This window comes from Triturus cristatus, chromosome 2_2 (assembly GCF_964204655.1).
Source record: "Triturus cristatus chromosome 2_2, aTriCri1.1, whole genome shotgun sequence".
Lineage (NCBI taxonomy): Eukaryota > Metazoa > Chordata > Amphibia > Caudata > Salamandridae > Triturus > Triturus cristatus.
In genome coordinates this window covers 1,244,377,272-1,244,393,097 of record NC_140582.1, presented here as the reverse complement: position 1 = coordinate 1,244,393,097, position 15,826 = coordinate 1,244,377,272, and the positions used below count along the sequence as shown (strand labels likewise).

The window sequence follows — 15,826 nt, the reverse complement described above, 5'->3', positions numbered from 1 at the left end:
GCCAAGCCAGGTCCTCCCTGGACTGGAAACAAGCATCCTATGACCGGTTTCGGGGTTTCACCTCTCTTCAGCCAGGATAGCTTGACTCCAGTGGCATGGAGAGCACGGGACTCGCGTCTGAGCATACCTGGCTCACTCAGGGTGACAAATGCAAAAACAATTGATGGACAGAATGCAGAACAAGGTCATACATTCACCTCAGTACAGAGATCTGGGACTAAATCCATAGTTTTTGCTCACCATGCCATTCCAGTCTGAACCCAGCCACATGCAAATCAGTCTTGACCCAGTTCTGCATGGGAACAGTCCAGCCCGAACTGCCAAGCCAGGTCCTCCCTGCAGTGGATACAAATATCCTGGGACTGTTTTTGAGGTTTCATCCCTCATTAGCCAGGCTAGCTGGAGTCCAGTGGCATGGAGACCACAGAATCCACGTCTCGGCATACCCATCCCACTTGGGGTGGCAAATGCAAAAAGAACATGTCAAACATTCACCCCCGTACAGAGATGAATGTTTGCATTGTTAAGCATTCCATCCATCATTTGTTCCTTTTGCTTTTGTCGCCCTAAGTGGGAAGGGTATGTACAGACGTGGGTCCCGTGCCAACTGTGCCACTTGATTCAAGCTAGCCTAGCTGATGCCCCAAAACAAGTCCCGGATGCTTGTTTCCAGTCAAGGGTGGACCTTGCTTCGCAGGTTGGGCTGGACTGTTCCCATGAGGCACAGGGTGAAGACTGATTTGCATATGGCTAGGTTCAAACTGGAATGGCATGGTGAGCAAAAGAACGATGGATTAAACCCAGATCCTTGTGACTGGGGGTGGTTGTTGGCATTGCTCAGGATTCCGTCCATCATTTGTTCCTTTTGCTTTTGTCTCCCTAAGTGAGGCGGCCTGTCCCATGCTGTGGAGGAGCCGGTCTTCCAGGCGCTAGAAAACTAGCACATGATTTCCAACAACTGAGCCACCTGAGGCTGCGCTGCCAGAAACTGAGCAACCTTCAAGGTGAAGAAACCATGAGTGGGGCTTTCCGTTACCACCCCCCTGCAAATAAAGCCCTTTGTATTGAGTGGAACCACCTATCCCCGAATGAAAATATCCAGTGAAAGTGCTCTCCATAAACAATGCTGCAGTCAGCCAAACACAGGGGCATATTTAACAAATAATTATGCAGTGCAATGCAGTGCAGCGCAGCGCAGCAAGTCACCCTCTCAGCTAGAAACAATAGCTTCTTTCACCCCACTTTTTGCAGAGCAGCTGCTCAGCTTGATCACGTCTAAAAAATTAGGCCCTCCTTTGGACCCATGTCCTCCGCAAATACAGCTGGGGCCAGATGTCCAACGCACTTTACTGGTCTCAAACTGCCCATCGGGCCATTTGCGACTGGTAAAATGCATTTTCCTATGTACCAACCATATTTTATGAGCCGGTAATCAATCACGTACTCGGAAAATAGGGTTTGCACGTCGCTTTTAGGAAGGGGTGTGTAAATGGTGTCCCTTCCAAATAACGAGTCTCACTGGGATGTCTGAATGTTTTGCAAACGAGAATGTGGGACAAAACATTCACAGATTACCATCAATTTAAAACTGGTGTTATTGTATTCACAAATGGAATGGGGTCCCCAAGGAACCCCTTCCCCTTTGTGAATGGGGACGCCAACTTTTTTTCAGAGCATGCAGTGTTCCCACGGACTGACCCTACCCTTACAGACTCTAGCACCTATCGGCCCATATCACACCTGCCTTTCCCTTCCAAGATAGTTGAAAAAGCCATGCATCAGGAGCTGGCCTTCTCAGTTCAGGTTTAGGAGCAAGCATAGCACCAAATCCACCCTGATTGTGGCATAGTTGGCTGGTGCCCTGTTCTCTTAGAGGTTTCAGGGATATCAAAGATCCCATACGAGGGGCCCACACAATTTACCAGTGACATCTGGAGAGCTGTGCCCTCTAGGTGCGCATATCGCCTGCTGAAAGCTGGAGAGTGCGGTGTGAGCTTGGAAATACAGAATCATGCCTGGAGTCTGAAGTGCCGAGTGCGGAGCTCATGAAGTTGCCTACAATTGCTATGAAGTGGCTCCTGTAGTGCAGGGACCTCTGCACGCATAAGTGTCTTGTTGGTGGTGAGCGGAGTCATGGTTGTGGGATCCAAAGTGGTCCGCTTCATTGACTGCTGTATTTCTCTCGTGCACCAATCCGACTGCATGCTCATTGAGTGCGGTGTCCGATTCTCAAGTTGTGCACCTCAGATGTGGTGGGTGCACCCATTGCAGAATCTCATTATACCTTGTGGAACTTGCGCCTGTGTGTGTGACCAGAATCATCTAGTGCAACCAACATCAAGGTGTGTCAGACGTAGTACTTGATTTCCAGGGAGGAACGGAATTACAACTCTACTTTGTGTCTGTGCGACTGATCTCGCTGTGTGGACATTAGATCTACCCTCATTTGACAAGTTTCACTCATGATCTCTATTAACCGTCTCCACTCCAAGGGAATCCAGGGAGCGACACTCGCTCTCTTAAAATTATTGCTGTCGGAACAGGAACAATTTGTCGCAGTTGGAACTGGAACTGTCTGGATGGCAGAATGGATGACCTAGCCAGGCAGAAGGCACCGCGCCCGCAAAGGGCAGGCGATTATACACACTGTACAACCTGTGCTTGCCCTTGGGTAGCTTGACACTGAGCTGTCACGTGTCCTTCAGAAACAATGTGTAAATCAAGAGCACTGTACGCGCTCACAATAAATGCTCCGCACAACACAAAAGAGGGACTTCACACTTGACGTCGAGAAATGCTGTTTATTTTCAACACACACACACCAACAATTCAACATGAATATCATGGAATCTGGCGCATAAATAACACGTAGCAATATTACAAGCAGTACCCGGCCCAATCCGTATTGATCAGATCTCAATAGTGTGCACACATGAGAAAAGTCCTTTTCGAATCCCCACACAGCACCCTTATGCCGTGTGACACGTTGTCAGCCTCTGGCCCACCCTTATATTCCTAATAATGCAATTTCACACAGCTATAGGTTGCACCCTGGGCTACCACGATATCAGTAATATGTGCATCCACGAATTATAACACTTTTAGCAGTACTACGGGACGAGGCCACACGCGTAAAACACTGTTGAGAGGTAACGTGCTTTTGGCACTAGAACCACATATAAATCAACACAGCCGACCAGTGTCATGTAGCACAGGCAGTCCACAGATGGTCACTCCTGCACAGTTAGGCTCACTTTCCACCACTACTCGAAGTCACAGGTCAGCCTGGTCTGTATGGGCACTTTCACACTCATACGCACCCGACACCCTAGTGTGGTGCCACTGATACCAAGCAGGTCAATAGATAGTACCCTGCAGACCCATGGCTTCAAGTCTCCTGCCACCTTCCAGTTCACCCCCAATGTCCCCGACACCCACATGGAAGTTCACCAGCCCATCCCTCCTTCGGACACCAGGCCACTCGTGGCTGAGGTCACACCTCATCTGGGTCCCTGGAAAGCAGGTAGGGATAGGGAGTAAGCATAAACAAGAGGTAGATGCAAACATAGGGGGTCTTGGCACCACTCAGGAAGCTCACCAACAAGTTGTGAACCAGAAACCTGCCACAAGCAACAATTCATTACACATAGGGGTCCACCAGAGCCTTCTGGCAAAAGCCCAGTTCAAGCGAAGCACAGGGAGGTCATGCAGTCTCTTGACCTGCTCCCGAATCTTCTCAGAAGTGTCTATCTGGCCTATTCAATTCCTTTCTCTCCTACCCTGTGCCACAAAGTCTTTGGAAAGGCCAGATGGGGAGAGGGCAGTTGGTCCACCATGATGGGGCCAGTGAGGGCCCACGCAGTGAATGGAAAGCAACACACAGGGAAGCCTATCAGCTTGAGGAGGCATCCCATCAGTTACACTTTGATTCGGGCTATGCCCTGGCAATCTGGGCACAGGATCTGGCACACAACGAGATGAGTTGCACAGACACCTTAGGGCACACAAAGTACAGTTGCAATTCCGTTCCTCCCTGGAAATCATGCACTACGTCTGACACACCTGGTGATTCTGGTCACATACACAGGCGCAAGTTCCGCAAAGCCTCACAAGGTATAATGAGATTCTGCAATGGGTACATCCGCCACATCCTAGAGTCGCCATTTGAGAATTGGACACCGCACGCAATGACCATGTAGTCGGTGTGGCACATGAGAAATTCAGCACAGTTAATGAAGCGGACCACTTTGGATCCCACAACCATGATTTAGCTCACCACCAACAAGACAATTATGCGTGCAGAGGTCCCAGGAACCACTTCATAGAAAATGTAGGCAACTTCTTGAGCTCCATGGTCGGCACTTCAGACTCCAGGCATGATTCTGTAGTTCCAAGCTCACAACGTGCCAGCTTTCAGCAGGTGATGCGGGCTCTTAAAGGGCACCACTCTCCAGATGTCACCGGTAGATGGTGTGGGCCCCTCGTATGAGATCTGATATCCCTGAAAACCTCTATGAGAACAGGACAAGCCAACTGGTCCTTGTGAGCCCACTTCAGGTTGCCACACATCAACAGGTTGTCGGCCCAGACCAACCACTATTCAGGAAGGCACGTGGTCCTTTCCACAAGCAGTTTTCCTCCATGTGCACAACAGAGTCCTTTGGCAATGTGCACCACGCAGACCAGATTCTCCGGTCCTGCGTCCCCACAAGTGGATCTCTCCTCTTGGTGAGGTGGCACTGAGTAGCAGCTATAAACGGGAGATTAAAGAGGCATTTTCTTTAACCATCAAAGAGGCATTAGAGGACGAGCTTGACCAACCTGCCTCCCCCCTAACCACTGACACATAAGGAGAGCAGTATATATGTATATATATATATATATATATATATATATATATATATATATATATATATATATATATATAGTACTAAGGGATACAGATGAGCTATAGTGAACATCAGTCGGTTGGGATGGTTCTGCACATACTAGATGACAGAATAATAGCGGTGCACAATCCTGGCGCACAGACTATAGCAACCTTTAAGAAGCGACTTGATAGCCAAAGCGTGGAAGTTGCTGGGAGTCACACTAGCACAGGGCACTGAGGTAAAAGTATCTTCACTGCACCTAGTGCAGCTGCGCCTCACAGTGTCAACCTGTAGACCCACTACTCTGAGCCCAGACCCTACACTTGAGGGGCCACGAAGCACCCCCTCTGTGGGAGACACTCCAGATACTCCACTGCAGTCGCCACTAGTGTCCCCATCAACGCCATGTGCTGCTAGAGACTCCTCCACGGAATTAACCCAGCTGGGGAGCCCTGATCTCGCTCACCAACTACTACTTACACCATTCCCTCTATTCACACCGTCTCCTCCAGGCACCAGCCGCCTGGAACAACAGGAAGGTTCACAAATCACTAGCGACGCATTAGGCTGTGAACAGCACGCGCTACTGCTGCAGGCACTCAACGACCCCAACTTGCCCCTGGTTTGTGAGCATCACTCCCAGCAGCTACATGAGCAGCTGCAGCAGCAGCCCTCATTAAGTATCGTAGAGCAGTTACAAGGACACCTTTCTTTAACGCACTACCCATTGTTGTGGGGATACTTACAAAACCGCCTGTTACTAAGAGAATAACATTGTTAATTTGCTGTCATAAATAAGCCAACCCACACAAAATACCCTAGGTTATAAATAACTTTGATACCGAGCACAGAGCACTCGGGTAGCGTGGGGGCTACTAGTTTGGAGCAGGAGGCCTCGCAGAAAGAGGAACTGAATATGAGTTGGGTCAGACCTGCCATCAGCCTGTAATACACTAAAACGGCAGAGCTATGGTCAATTTAACAAAGGCCTATATTTCGAATAAAAGGGCCTACACAGCACGGTCAAGTAGGAGGGATGTCTTAGGACAATTATATGGGACAATCAAATTGGGCCTTTGAAGCTGGGGGAAGGATCAAAGGGTATTCCTTTGGACCACAGATGTGTCCCCTAAATTCCCGTCCTGTCTGCCATGAGGTTACAGAATGCAGATCTCTATCTTTATGGGGCTGTCCTCTGGCCCCAGAGGCCGGGTGTTACAATCTCTGCCCTCCCATATATTCCGTCAGACCCACAAATGGCAGAGGTCGGCTATCTCAATTGCATGCCCAATGCTTTATGACTGTCACTGGGGAATGTCCAGATGTGTTTCCCCGGACTCCAGTGCTAATCAGCGCCAACTACCGTGGCACACAAAGAGTTTGATGCATAGAAATGTCTAATTTGCATAAGTGGTATTTCCACGCAATAAATGCCAAGCCCACTCTTACCATTGGAACGGGTTTGGCCTAGCGAAGCCATTGATAGTAAGCCTCACGAGGCTGCGTCACTACAATCCATTATTGCAGCTTAAAATCCAGGCGACCCCTTTCCCATGCTCGTTTAAGGGAAAAGAAAGACTCCTCGGTAGGGGAACCCTCGTGGGTCTTTTTAATTACCTGGGTCGTGAATACCCATAGGTGCCTGCCCAGCCCCTCACCTTCCATCCTAGTAGAGGCCAAAGCCTCTTCTGGATGAACCGTGCCAAGCAGCTTCTAAACTCAATAAAAATCCCTTTGTTCATCTCTAACCACAATGGACACTATACCCGCAGCATTAACCCTAAACTTATCATACCCTACCCACATCTCCCACCTTGAAACTGACCCTAGCCCTTAAAGGTTCCTTCCGGTGGAGACAAAATGTGGTTCTCTCATAGAGAATTTCCATTTATAGTCATAAGCACTGAATAGTACCGCCCACGTGCGGGGACCTCAGAGCACTTTTTCACAATACATCTTAAGTGTAGATGTTCGCCTTTCTTCCGGAAGGACAGCAGAATCACTTAAATGACAAATTATGCAGCCTGTAGGGGTAGGCACCAATGGCCCAGTTCTTAAGAAAGGGGCCAGGAGAAGAATTAAATATGCATTTAATTTCATGATTATTTAATATAACAGCATAAATCTCTTTCTTAAACCCTTTTTTGATAGAGCATAGAAATGAAGGAGAGCAGGACAGTGTAGCCCCGTAGGCTGTCATAATATGAGTTAAAAATAGATGCTGTGCCTTTAAGAACTCAGAGACCACCAGTATCCCATCATGCTCAGCAGTCACTCCAAGACCCAGATCTCGTTCCAGGTCTCGCTATCATTCTTGATGCCATCGTCATTGCCCACGGCACACTTCTACCTCTTCCAGGTGCTTCCGCCATCTTCATCATCATTCACGATCTCGGTCACATCATACGGACATGTCCTCCACTTCTACTGGACGATACTCCCCAACGCTTTGTTAGAAAATATTCTCCCATAAATTAGGCATCTCTACTACTAAAGACAGGGTTCATTTTCTTACGCAGGGGAATTTCAGAAAAAATCCCATCTAAGTTAGAATAATAATATTGTAACTTTCCAGTTGTATAAAATAAACTAGCTAAGATACTACATGAAATACCGTATATCAGGGGTAAATGATGATATGTCACTCCTTCCGCTACTGATGTCGCTAATTTCATACATACAGAACAATCACTAACTTCAATAGTTTCTACATAGTGTACTAACAGGTTAGCAAACATTCAGATCTGCCCCATTCCTATTCGTACTGTGGTGTAATTCTATCTCATCTGGTGCTTCTAATTCTACTCTGCCTTGTTTAAGGTTAGCTACCTTTCCACGTGTACTAGTGTCATTCTGTTTCTTTGCAGACATTAAATAGGGTACGTCTATTGTCAGTCCTTAACATGCTATAAGCGCTATCAAAATACTACATATGCATATTCCACAACATGTCTTTATACTGTTTTGTTTCGATTTTTCAGCCGCTCTATTATCAGCCATTTCTGACTATTGGAGATTTAATCCCCTCTTTGTGACCTTTACACAGAATATAAAGTGTGATATTATTTCTCAAGTTGGTCTCACTTCTTAGTCAATTTGATCAGCACTCAATTCTTCATCACTGTCTCCACTTAATTCCAAATTCTCGAAATCCTCAAGAATTACATATGTCCATTCAGGACCCTTGAATTTATTATTCAGTCTTTTTAAACGTGGACTTCTCCTTCTTGGGTTACTTGTCGAGGGTCCAGATTGACTGGTTACTTCGTCTACTTGTTCTGGTTCCTCACTTATTGTTTTGAGGCGATATTTCAGTCTTTTGATAAAACTCGGCCAAGTATCATCCTTTCTGAGCCTTTTAGCTGGCACTGTGCTTTCGCCTTCTCCAATTGTTCTTTTATTTTCGTTGACTGGTGACACACTTTGATTATTTTCGTCGTCAGGATTCCTCTCTATCTGACCTTGTCCAGGGCTTATTACCTTTGCCGTTTCTGCCTGGATGCGTTCTTCTACCCTATTCTGACCCTGCTCAGGAGTTTGTTTATTTTGGCCTTGTTCTTTCTCTTCTTCCTGAACTTGACCTAACTGGTCCTGCTCAGGTCTTATCATTTCTTGATTGTCTTCTGCCTGTGCGTTATCTCGAATGCCTATCTGTCGGTCCTCAGACCCAGCAGCGCTGTTTTGGGTTGCTTCTGCCTGAGCTTATTGCTCTTTCCTTATCAGGTCCTCCTCAGATTGGTTAGGCGCTTTGTTTTCTGTAATCTGAGTGTGTTCTTCTATTCCTGTCTCATCCTCATTATCACTCTGTCTGTCTAAATAAGTTTGGCTTCTTGTTCTCACGGTTACTTCAGGTATGTCTGCTACTGGAATCCAATCATCCTGACTGGTGCTAGGTCGGTCTTCATCCGCTACTTCAGGATCTATTTCTTGTGATCCTTCAGCTGTACAGCCTTCAGCCTCTGCTTCGTCGGGTTCTGTTACCCTTTTGGTATGGCTGGCATGAATCCAGTTAGGCAAACCTGCACACTTCACAGCTGTGGTGGTAACCAGTATTGCTTGATGTGGTTTCCCCACCTTGGTGCTAGGCCCGATTCTCGGGTGTGATCTTTTATCACTACCCAATCACTTGGATCCAGATCATGTGCTTTAGTCGACTGTCTGGTCGCAGCGTCTTCCCCAACCTGGTGAGAGATAGAACGCACTTGATCAGCCGTCTCTTTGCAATACTCCAATGCTAAATCATCAGATATATTGAACAGCTTGTGTCCAGGTACACATGCTTGCCTCATTGCCCTTCCCATGAGTATCTCATGGGGACTCAAGCCGGTATTTTTATCTAGTATGCTTCTGAGTCCCATCAGGGCAAGAGGTGAAGCATCAGGCCACTTCAGTGGGGTGGATTCACACACCTTTCCCAGTCTTGCTTTTATTGTACCATTCAGTTGTTCTACCACTCCAGAAGCCTCTGGGCCGTGTGCACAGTGCCGCTTTTGCTCAATTTTGAATGCTTCACGAATTAATAAAATTATTTCATTAGAAAAATGAGACCCTCGGTCTGATTAAATCGTTACTGGAAACCCGAACCAGGAATGAATTCTCTCAACAGGAGTTTGGCCACAGTTAAAGTGTCATTCCTTCTGGTGGGGTAGGCCTCCACCCACTTGGAAAATAAACAAACGATGACAAGGACATATTTTAATCCCCGACAAACAGGTAACTGAATTAAATCAATTTGGAGTCTTAAGAATGGGCCTTCAGCTTTTCCAATCTATCCAGGACAAACTATAGTTTTCCTGCCTCAGTTAATTTGTTGACAAATTAAGCATCTCTGGCAAAAACTCTCTGCTACGCTCCTGAACCTTGCGTTAAACCAATCCTGTCTAAACAGTCTTATCGCATCTCTGCCTATGCGTCTATCTCCATGATACATGCTAGCCATGGGTGCAAGCCTACAATCAGATAACACGGGTCTCCCATCTAGGTAAATTATTACACCATCGTCAGCTCTTCTTTGACACCCTATTTTCTCCCATTCTGCCTTTTCTTTTATTTCCGCTTCATTCTGTAACTCTCTCACTTCCTCCCAGGTTCCTACACCCCCAAGCAGCATAAGTTGGCAGCTTATTCCAAATGCATCAATTTGCTTGTTTACTGCCATTTTGTATTTGGCACAATGTTGGGCAACTTGGTCGGCATAATGATTACCAGCTGTCACTTTGTCGTTTCCAGATTGGTGAGCAGCACACTTGACCACGCCACTTCTTTTGGTAATTGAATTGCTTCAAGTAACTCTTTTACAAAATGTCCATTTTTAATAGGGGTTCCTGAAGAAGTCAAGATATCCCTTTGCATCCAGAGTTGGCCAAAGTCATGCACAACCCCGAAACCATACTGACTGTCTGTGTATATGGTCACTTTCCAATTTTTCACAATTTTGCATTCTTTAATTAAAGCTATCAATTCTGCTACTTGTGCAGACTTGACTCCTGGTAAATAGGATGCTTCGACTACTCCACCCAATGTGCACACAGCGTAAGCAGCCCTGAAACCTCCTTCCTCAGGACACATACACGAACGTTAGCGAGATCTAAGTGCTTTGTTCTCACAAACCATATACAGTCTTCCACTCATGTTAATCAAAGAATCTCCTTGCCAACATTCTTTCAGAACCTCTCTACTCCAGCTGAAAGATCTCTTCATCCTCTGAATATGAGGAGAGTTTTGAAATTCTATCTCGATAAGGCAAGGGACATTTGCAGAAAGTACCAATTATTTATCAACTAAGGTCCGGTCCGTACGGGTTTAGTCACTTCCACACAATCCATCTCCCGATGGATAATTTCCTGCATCCTTTTGTGCTACCAAAAAGCTGACAAGACGCTAGCAGCTAAACCTAAAGCGCACTCCACTAGAGCTTATGCGGCTACCGCTGCTTTCTTGAGGAATATCCCTATTCCGGATATTTGCAAAGCAGCAACGTGGAGATCTGTCCATACATTTACCAAACTTTACTGCCTAGAGTTGGAGGCTAGAGCAGACGCTCAAGTAGAACAGACCTCTCTCAGAATTCTAGTTCCTTAAATGGCTACCTTAGTTCACTCTGTCTTCTCCACCGCGTTCTGTGGAGATGGGCTTGCTACTCTATTCAGTGCTCATGACTATAAAATGAAATCCCCCACCAGAGAAGGAATCGTTTCTTACCTGTAACTCCAGTTCTCTATTAAGGGAACTTCCGTTCTAGTCTTAAGCAACCCTCCCTCCTCCCTGCTGGAGTAACCATGGGACCTCAATATCATCACTCATCACTTTTAAAAGGAACTGAAGCAACTGCCAAAAGCTGAGCATGATGGGATACTGGTGCTCTCTGGGTTCTTAAAGGTGCAGTTCATATAATGACAGCCTATGGGGCTACTCTGCCCTGTTTCCCTTACTCTTTATCTCTATCAAAACAGAGTTTGTGAAAGAGATTTATGCTGTTGTATTAAAACATCATGAAGTTATACGCATATATTATTCTCCTGGCCCCTTTTTTAAGGACAAGATGAAGAATTGGGCCATTGTACCCAGTCCTGTAGCCTCGTCTTAATATTGGTCATTCCTAAGTGACTCTCTGGCCTTCCTGAAGAAACGTGAACATCTACACTTAGGAAGATATATCGTGAAAAAGTGCACCTGGGTCCCCGCATGTGGGTGGGACTGTTCTGTGGTTATGACTATAAATGGAAATTCCCTACGAGAGAACTGGAGTTACAGGTAAGAAACTATTCCTTCTAGACTGTCCCTTTGTATGATGATGTCATTTAGGGTTTTGAGGTGCTTTGTGACATCGTTCTCTGGGTCACCCCTTTTATTTATTTAGGCGTCTCAGGATTCGTGTTATGGATTAAACTTTGTTGAGGGTTAGAGTTTGCATTGTTTGAAGGAGTCTATCCTGTGAATACAGGTCAACCCAAAATCCCAGGTGATGTCATCAAACAAACATTCATCCATGTCTCTTCTTGGTGATTGTTAGAGGTGGGGGGCTGAGGAAAGTGAACCCTTTTCTTCCTCTTCACTGGATGATTCTTTTAATAACAACAAAATGACTTTATATGATGTTTCTTTATTATTATTCCATGTAAGACGTCTTCACGATCAGAGAGCTCTGCTCAGGGGGAGCAGCTGAAGGTCAATGAAATATATAAACGTGTGTTTGTGTTGTGGTTTGTTGTATCTGCTGCCTGACTGGGGGCGTAAAGTTAGTTTACAGCTGACACCTGTTTCTTTTATTCATTTTACTAGAATGCCACAACAATAGGACAGATGTTTAAAGGGTCTGGATGAAAGCCACGCCTCAGGAAGTTCAACGCTGGACACCACTCTATCCGGAAATGTTACAGACCCTCTAAGACACCCAGTTCCTGGTTGGAGGACTGATTTTTACAAACCGACTGAGACCCTCTGGGAGAAAGCTCCTGTTCTGCTGCTCGCTGTATATGCACGAATACTCTGCAGCTGTACAACCTATCCATAATCCGTTTCAAATAAAGGGTGCTTGAAGTGTCAACATTTGTCCTGGTAACAGACATCCTGTGCTATGTGCGAGCCTATAACTTTAAAATGGCTTTGAATTACAGTGGGCCCTGTATCCAGCGTCTAATATTGGTGAAATATTCGCAGGTAAAACAGATTTTCGCGCTGCTTGTCCTCTCCCTATCCTCGAAGCGCCAGCCCGTTCCCTCTCTGATAGACAAAAGGGAGAGCGCTTTGAAAGGCTGTGCGTCATCACTGCAAGGCGCGCTACATTTTGTGTGAAATGGCCGGACACACCGGCGAGTGACCCATAAAAACGGAAATACATTTCTTTGAAATCCTTCTCGGTAACAGACCTTCCTCCGGTTATTTGGGTTGCGTGTCATTATTGTTTCCTCTGAAGTAAAGATATGGCGTAGGAGCATGATACAGAAACATTAATCGTCACCTTTGCTTCACCTCCTCACGCGCTGTTTTTGCTTAACCGACCATTTCTTTATTAGCTCCTAATGGCGAGGTCTGTGGGGTTACAACACCTGAGAGAAGCCTGCGAGACAGCCCTACTCTTTAATCCCTGAGATGGCTCAGATGACCGGCTATTTGAGTGCACTGAGGAACAAATAGTCGATTGCACCATAGTGTATGTATATTACTATGCAGAAAATAGTAAATAAACGCATTGATAGAATAGTGGGGTATGGCCTCTCCTTCGATGTGTCTGTAAAACTCATCTTTTGTCCTGAGTTTTTGTCCTGAATTTTGACCCTTTGTCCTGAAGTCTTGTCCTGAATTTTGACCCTTTGTCCTGAACTTTTTACAGCCATGTCCAGAATTTGCCTCCATGTCAGTTGGTCACCCTACTGGTGAGGTGACAGGAGGCCATAAACAGAAGCAGCTTGCCATGCCATGGGCTCTGGAGGGAGGAGGCCCAGCCAATGCTGTCACTGCGCAGAGAGGCCCATTATCATTCGGTATGTGATAATGAGGCCGACATACAGCATGATGATGGGCGGATAGCAGCCTGTGCCAGGTGGGGGAGGGGCAGCTGCAGGGCACTGATCACAGCAGGAGCACGAGCTGCCCCCGCAGGGAGAGTTACAGGACTCTCAGACTGCTTGAAGTGGACAGCGCCCCAATGTCCAGATGATAATGGGCTGATAGCAGCCTGTGCCAGGTGGGGGAGGGGCAGCTGCAGGGCACTGATCACAGCAGGAGCGCGAGCTGCCCCCGCAGGGAGAGTTACAGGACTCTCAGACTGCTTGAAGTGGACAGCGCCCCAATAGCAGCCTGTGGGTGGAGGCTGCTCATGTTTGACACCCACAGTAAACGTGATCGCTGCACCTCCTCTACCTCTCACCGCTGCATCCCTGTTGGACTTGGCCCTTCTGGCCGGTTCACCCCAAGACTTTTTGCTTTTCATTGATGACTTGGTTTAGTGATTTTATTGACTTCTGCGCACTTTGCCGCTGTGTCCCAGGGTAAAGTGCGTGCGTGTGTGTTGAGGTTGGCCTGCCCTCCCATAGGAATGCATGGGGGAATGTATGTGTCCTGGTAGTTCCTGATGCGTGGGGAGTGCAGGCCCGAGTTTGGTATGTGCGGACTCGTGTGAGTGAATGCTGCGCGATGATGTGTGCGGCGTGCATGTACCTAGTGTGGAAGTGCCACTTCTAGAAGTGGGCACTTCAGTGTGCAGTATGAAATGTGTGGCTTGTCTGGCGATTGGCTGGTGGAGGTCATGTGACGGGCTAGGGATTCCCCAGAGTCAGGAGGAGTCACCCAGTGGTGAATGAGAGTTTAGCATACTGATGGCTGGGGAGGAGTACACCTGGGTCCTGAATAGGACAGGGCTTTCCCCACACACTGCTGGCTCCGGCCCCTGTGGTGCGTTTGATGACCCTGGCCTGCCAGTGAATAGGGAGAGGGGCTGAGCAAAAGAAAGCGCTCAGGAACCTGTTGGAACTGGTTCGCCCCATCCCTGCACCTTCAGACAAAGACTTTTTACTGTATAAAAAGGGGCTGTGTTCCCTTACAATTTGTTCTCTTGCAGGATCCACTTGAGGGGGGGCCTGCTGCTGCTGGGCGCCAGGAGAGACCGCCACTGGGGACTGCCTCCCTGCTGGAGGGCCCTGTGAGCTGGCTCTGGGCCCAGTCTTTGCCCCCCTGCTCTTTGAAAGACCTTTTGGCTGGACTTGGTATCTCTAAGCACCTGGGAGCGCTTGTATTTACTTGTAGCGCCTGGGAGCGCTTTTTGGGCTTTATAGCGCTGGGAGCGCTGTGCGTCGCTTTGTAGCGCTGTGAGCACTTTGATTCTGCTTACGGGTGCCCACCCCGCTTATTTGAGTACTCTTACGGCGGGTGCCCACCCCGCCGTACATCGCACCTATCGAGGGAGCTCACCCCTCGTATCGCCGGGAAGATCACCGCCACGGCCCCGGCAAAACAGGAAGTCAGGCGGCCGAGGGCGGGCCTCCGGGACAGCCGGAACTCAGAGAAGGAGGGCGGGAGCCTACCCCGCCTCCTACCGAGCGCCGCGGCTGCAGCCTGTTCGGAGAAGTCAAGATCCAGGCGGGAGCCCACCCCGCGCTGGACCGTGAGGAGGAGGGTGGCCAGAACTTGTGCGGAGGGGGCGCGAGGCACATTGTCGGTGCCTGCCCCTCCGCGAGGAAGCCTCGGAGTCCTTCACGCCCCCCCCCCCCCGAGAACGGAGAGAGGGAAGACGACGCGGGAGTTCCCCGAGCAGCCCGGTGAATGTTTAGAAGGGCTGGGGGACTCCGCGCATGTGTTGGGGGTGCGGGGGCAGTGTCAGAGCCCCGTGAAGGCTCCAACGTGGGGGACATGGTAAAGTTCTGAGCGCGTGGCGCTCCAACAACAGGGGCAGTATTTTGTAGAGTCCAGAGGGACTCCCACGAGTCACAGTGTGTATAGAGCCCCGTGGCTCCAACGTGGTGGCAGTGTCCACGAGCCTGTGAGGCTCCAACGAGGTGCATTCTGGTGATCAGAGCCCCGAGGCTCCAACGTTGGGGGCGCATTGGTTGTGCAGAGCCGGTTGAGGCTCTAGGGGACATTCTTTTGGCAAGAGCCCAGAGAGGCTCCCCACGAGAGCGACAGATTTGTGTTTGAAAGGGCACAGTGGTGCCCACGCTCCTTCCTACAGCTGCCCAGCACTTAGTGGGCAGCTGCAACGTTTAGGTTGGGGATAATTACGTTTTGCTTTGCGTAGCTGGCGCAGCCTGACTTGAACACAGGGCGTCCTAGCCCCTACAAGGCCAGTTGGCCTAGGGACTGCCACAGGTGGTGGCATATGAGTTCGTGCGCAACTGTTCCTTTCCTTACACCTCTGAATGTGTTTTTATGCGTCATGTGCCATTGCTTTACACCTCTGAATGTGTTTTTATGCATCATGTGTTTTCCTTCCCTACACCTCTGAATGTGATGCATCATGT

The 15,826-nt window shown here is 48.1% G+C and overlaps 1 protein-coding gene across 1 annotated transcript in view; it reads left to right on the top strand.

The window, feature by feature from the left end:
* The window catches only part of LOC146863501 (uncharacterized), a 65,939-nt gene extending 53,522 nt beyond the window's left edge, over positions 1-12,417 (top strand). The window contains exon 4 of the mRNA XM_085642933.1: positions 12,153-12,417. The gene's annotated coding sequence lies outside the window, so the exon portion shown is untranslated. The remainder of the gene's footprint in view (positions 1-12,152) is intronic.
* Positions 12,418-15,826: the final 3,409 nt, after the last annotated feature.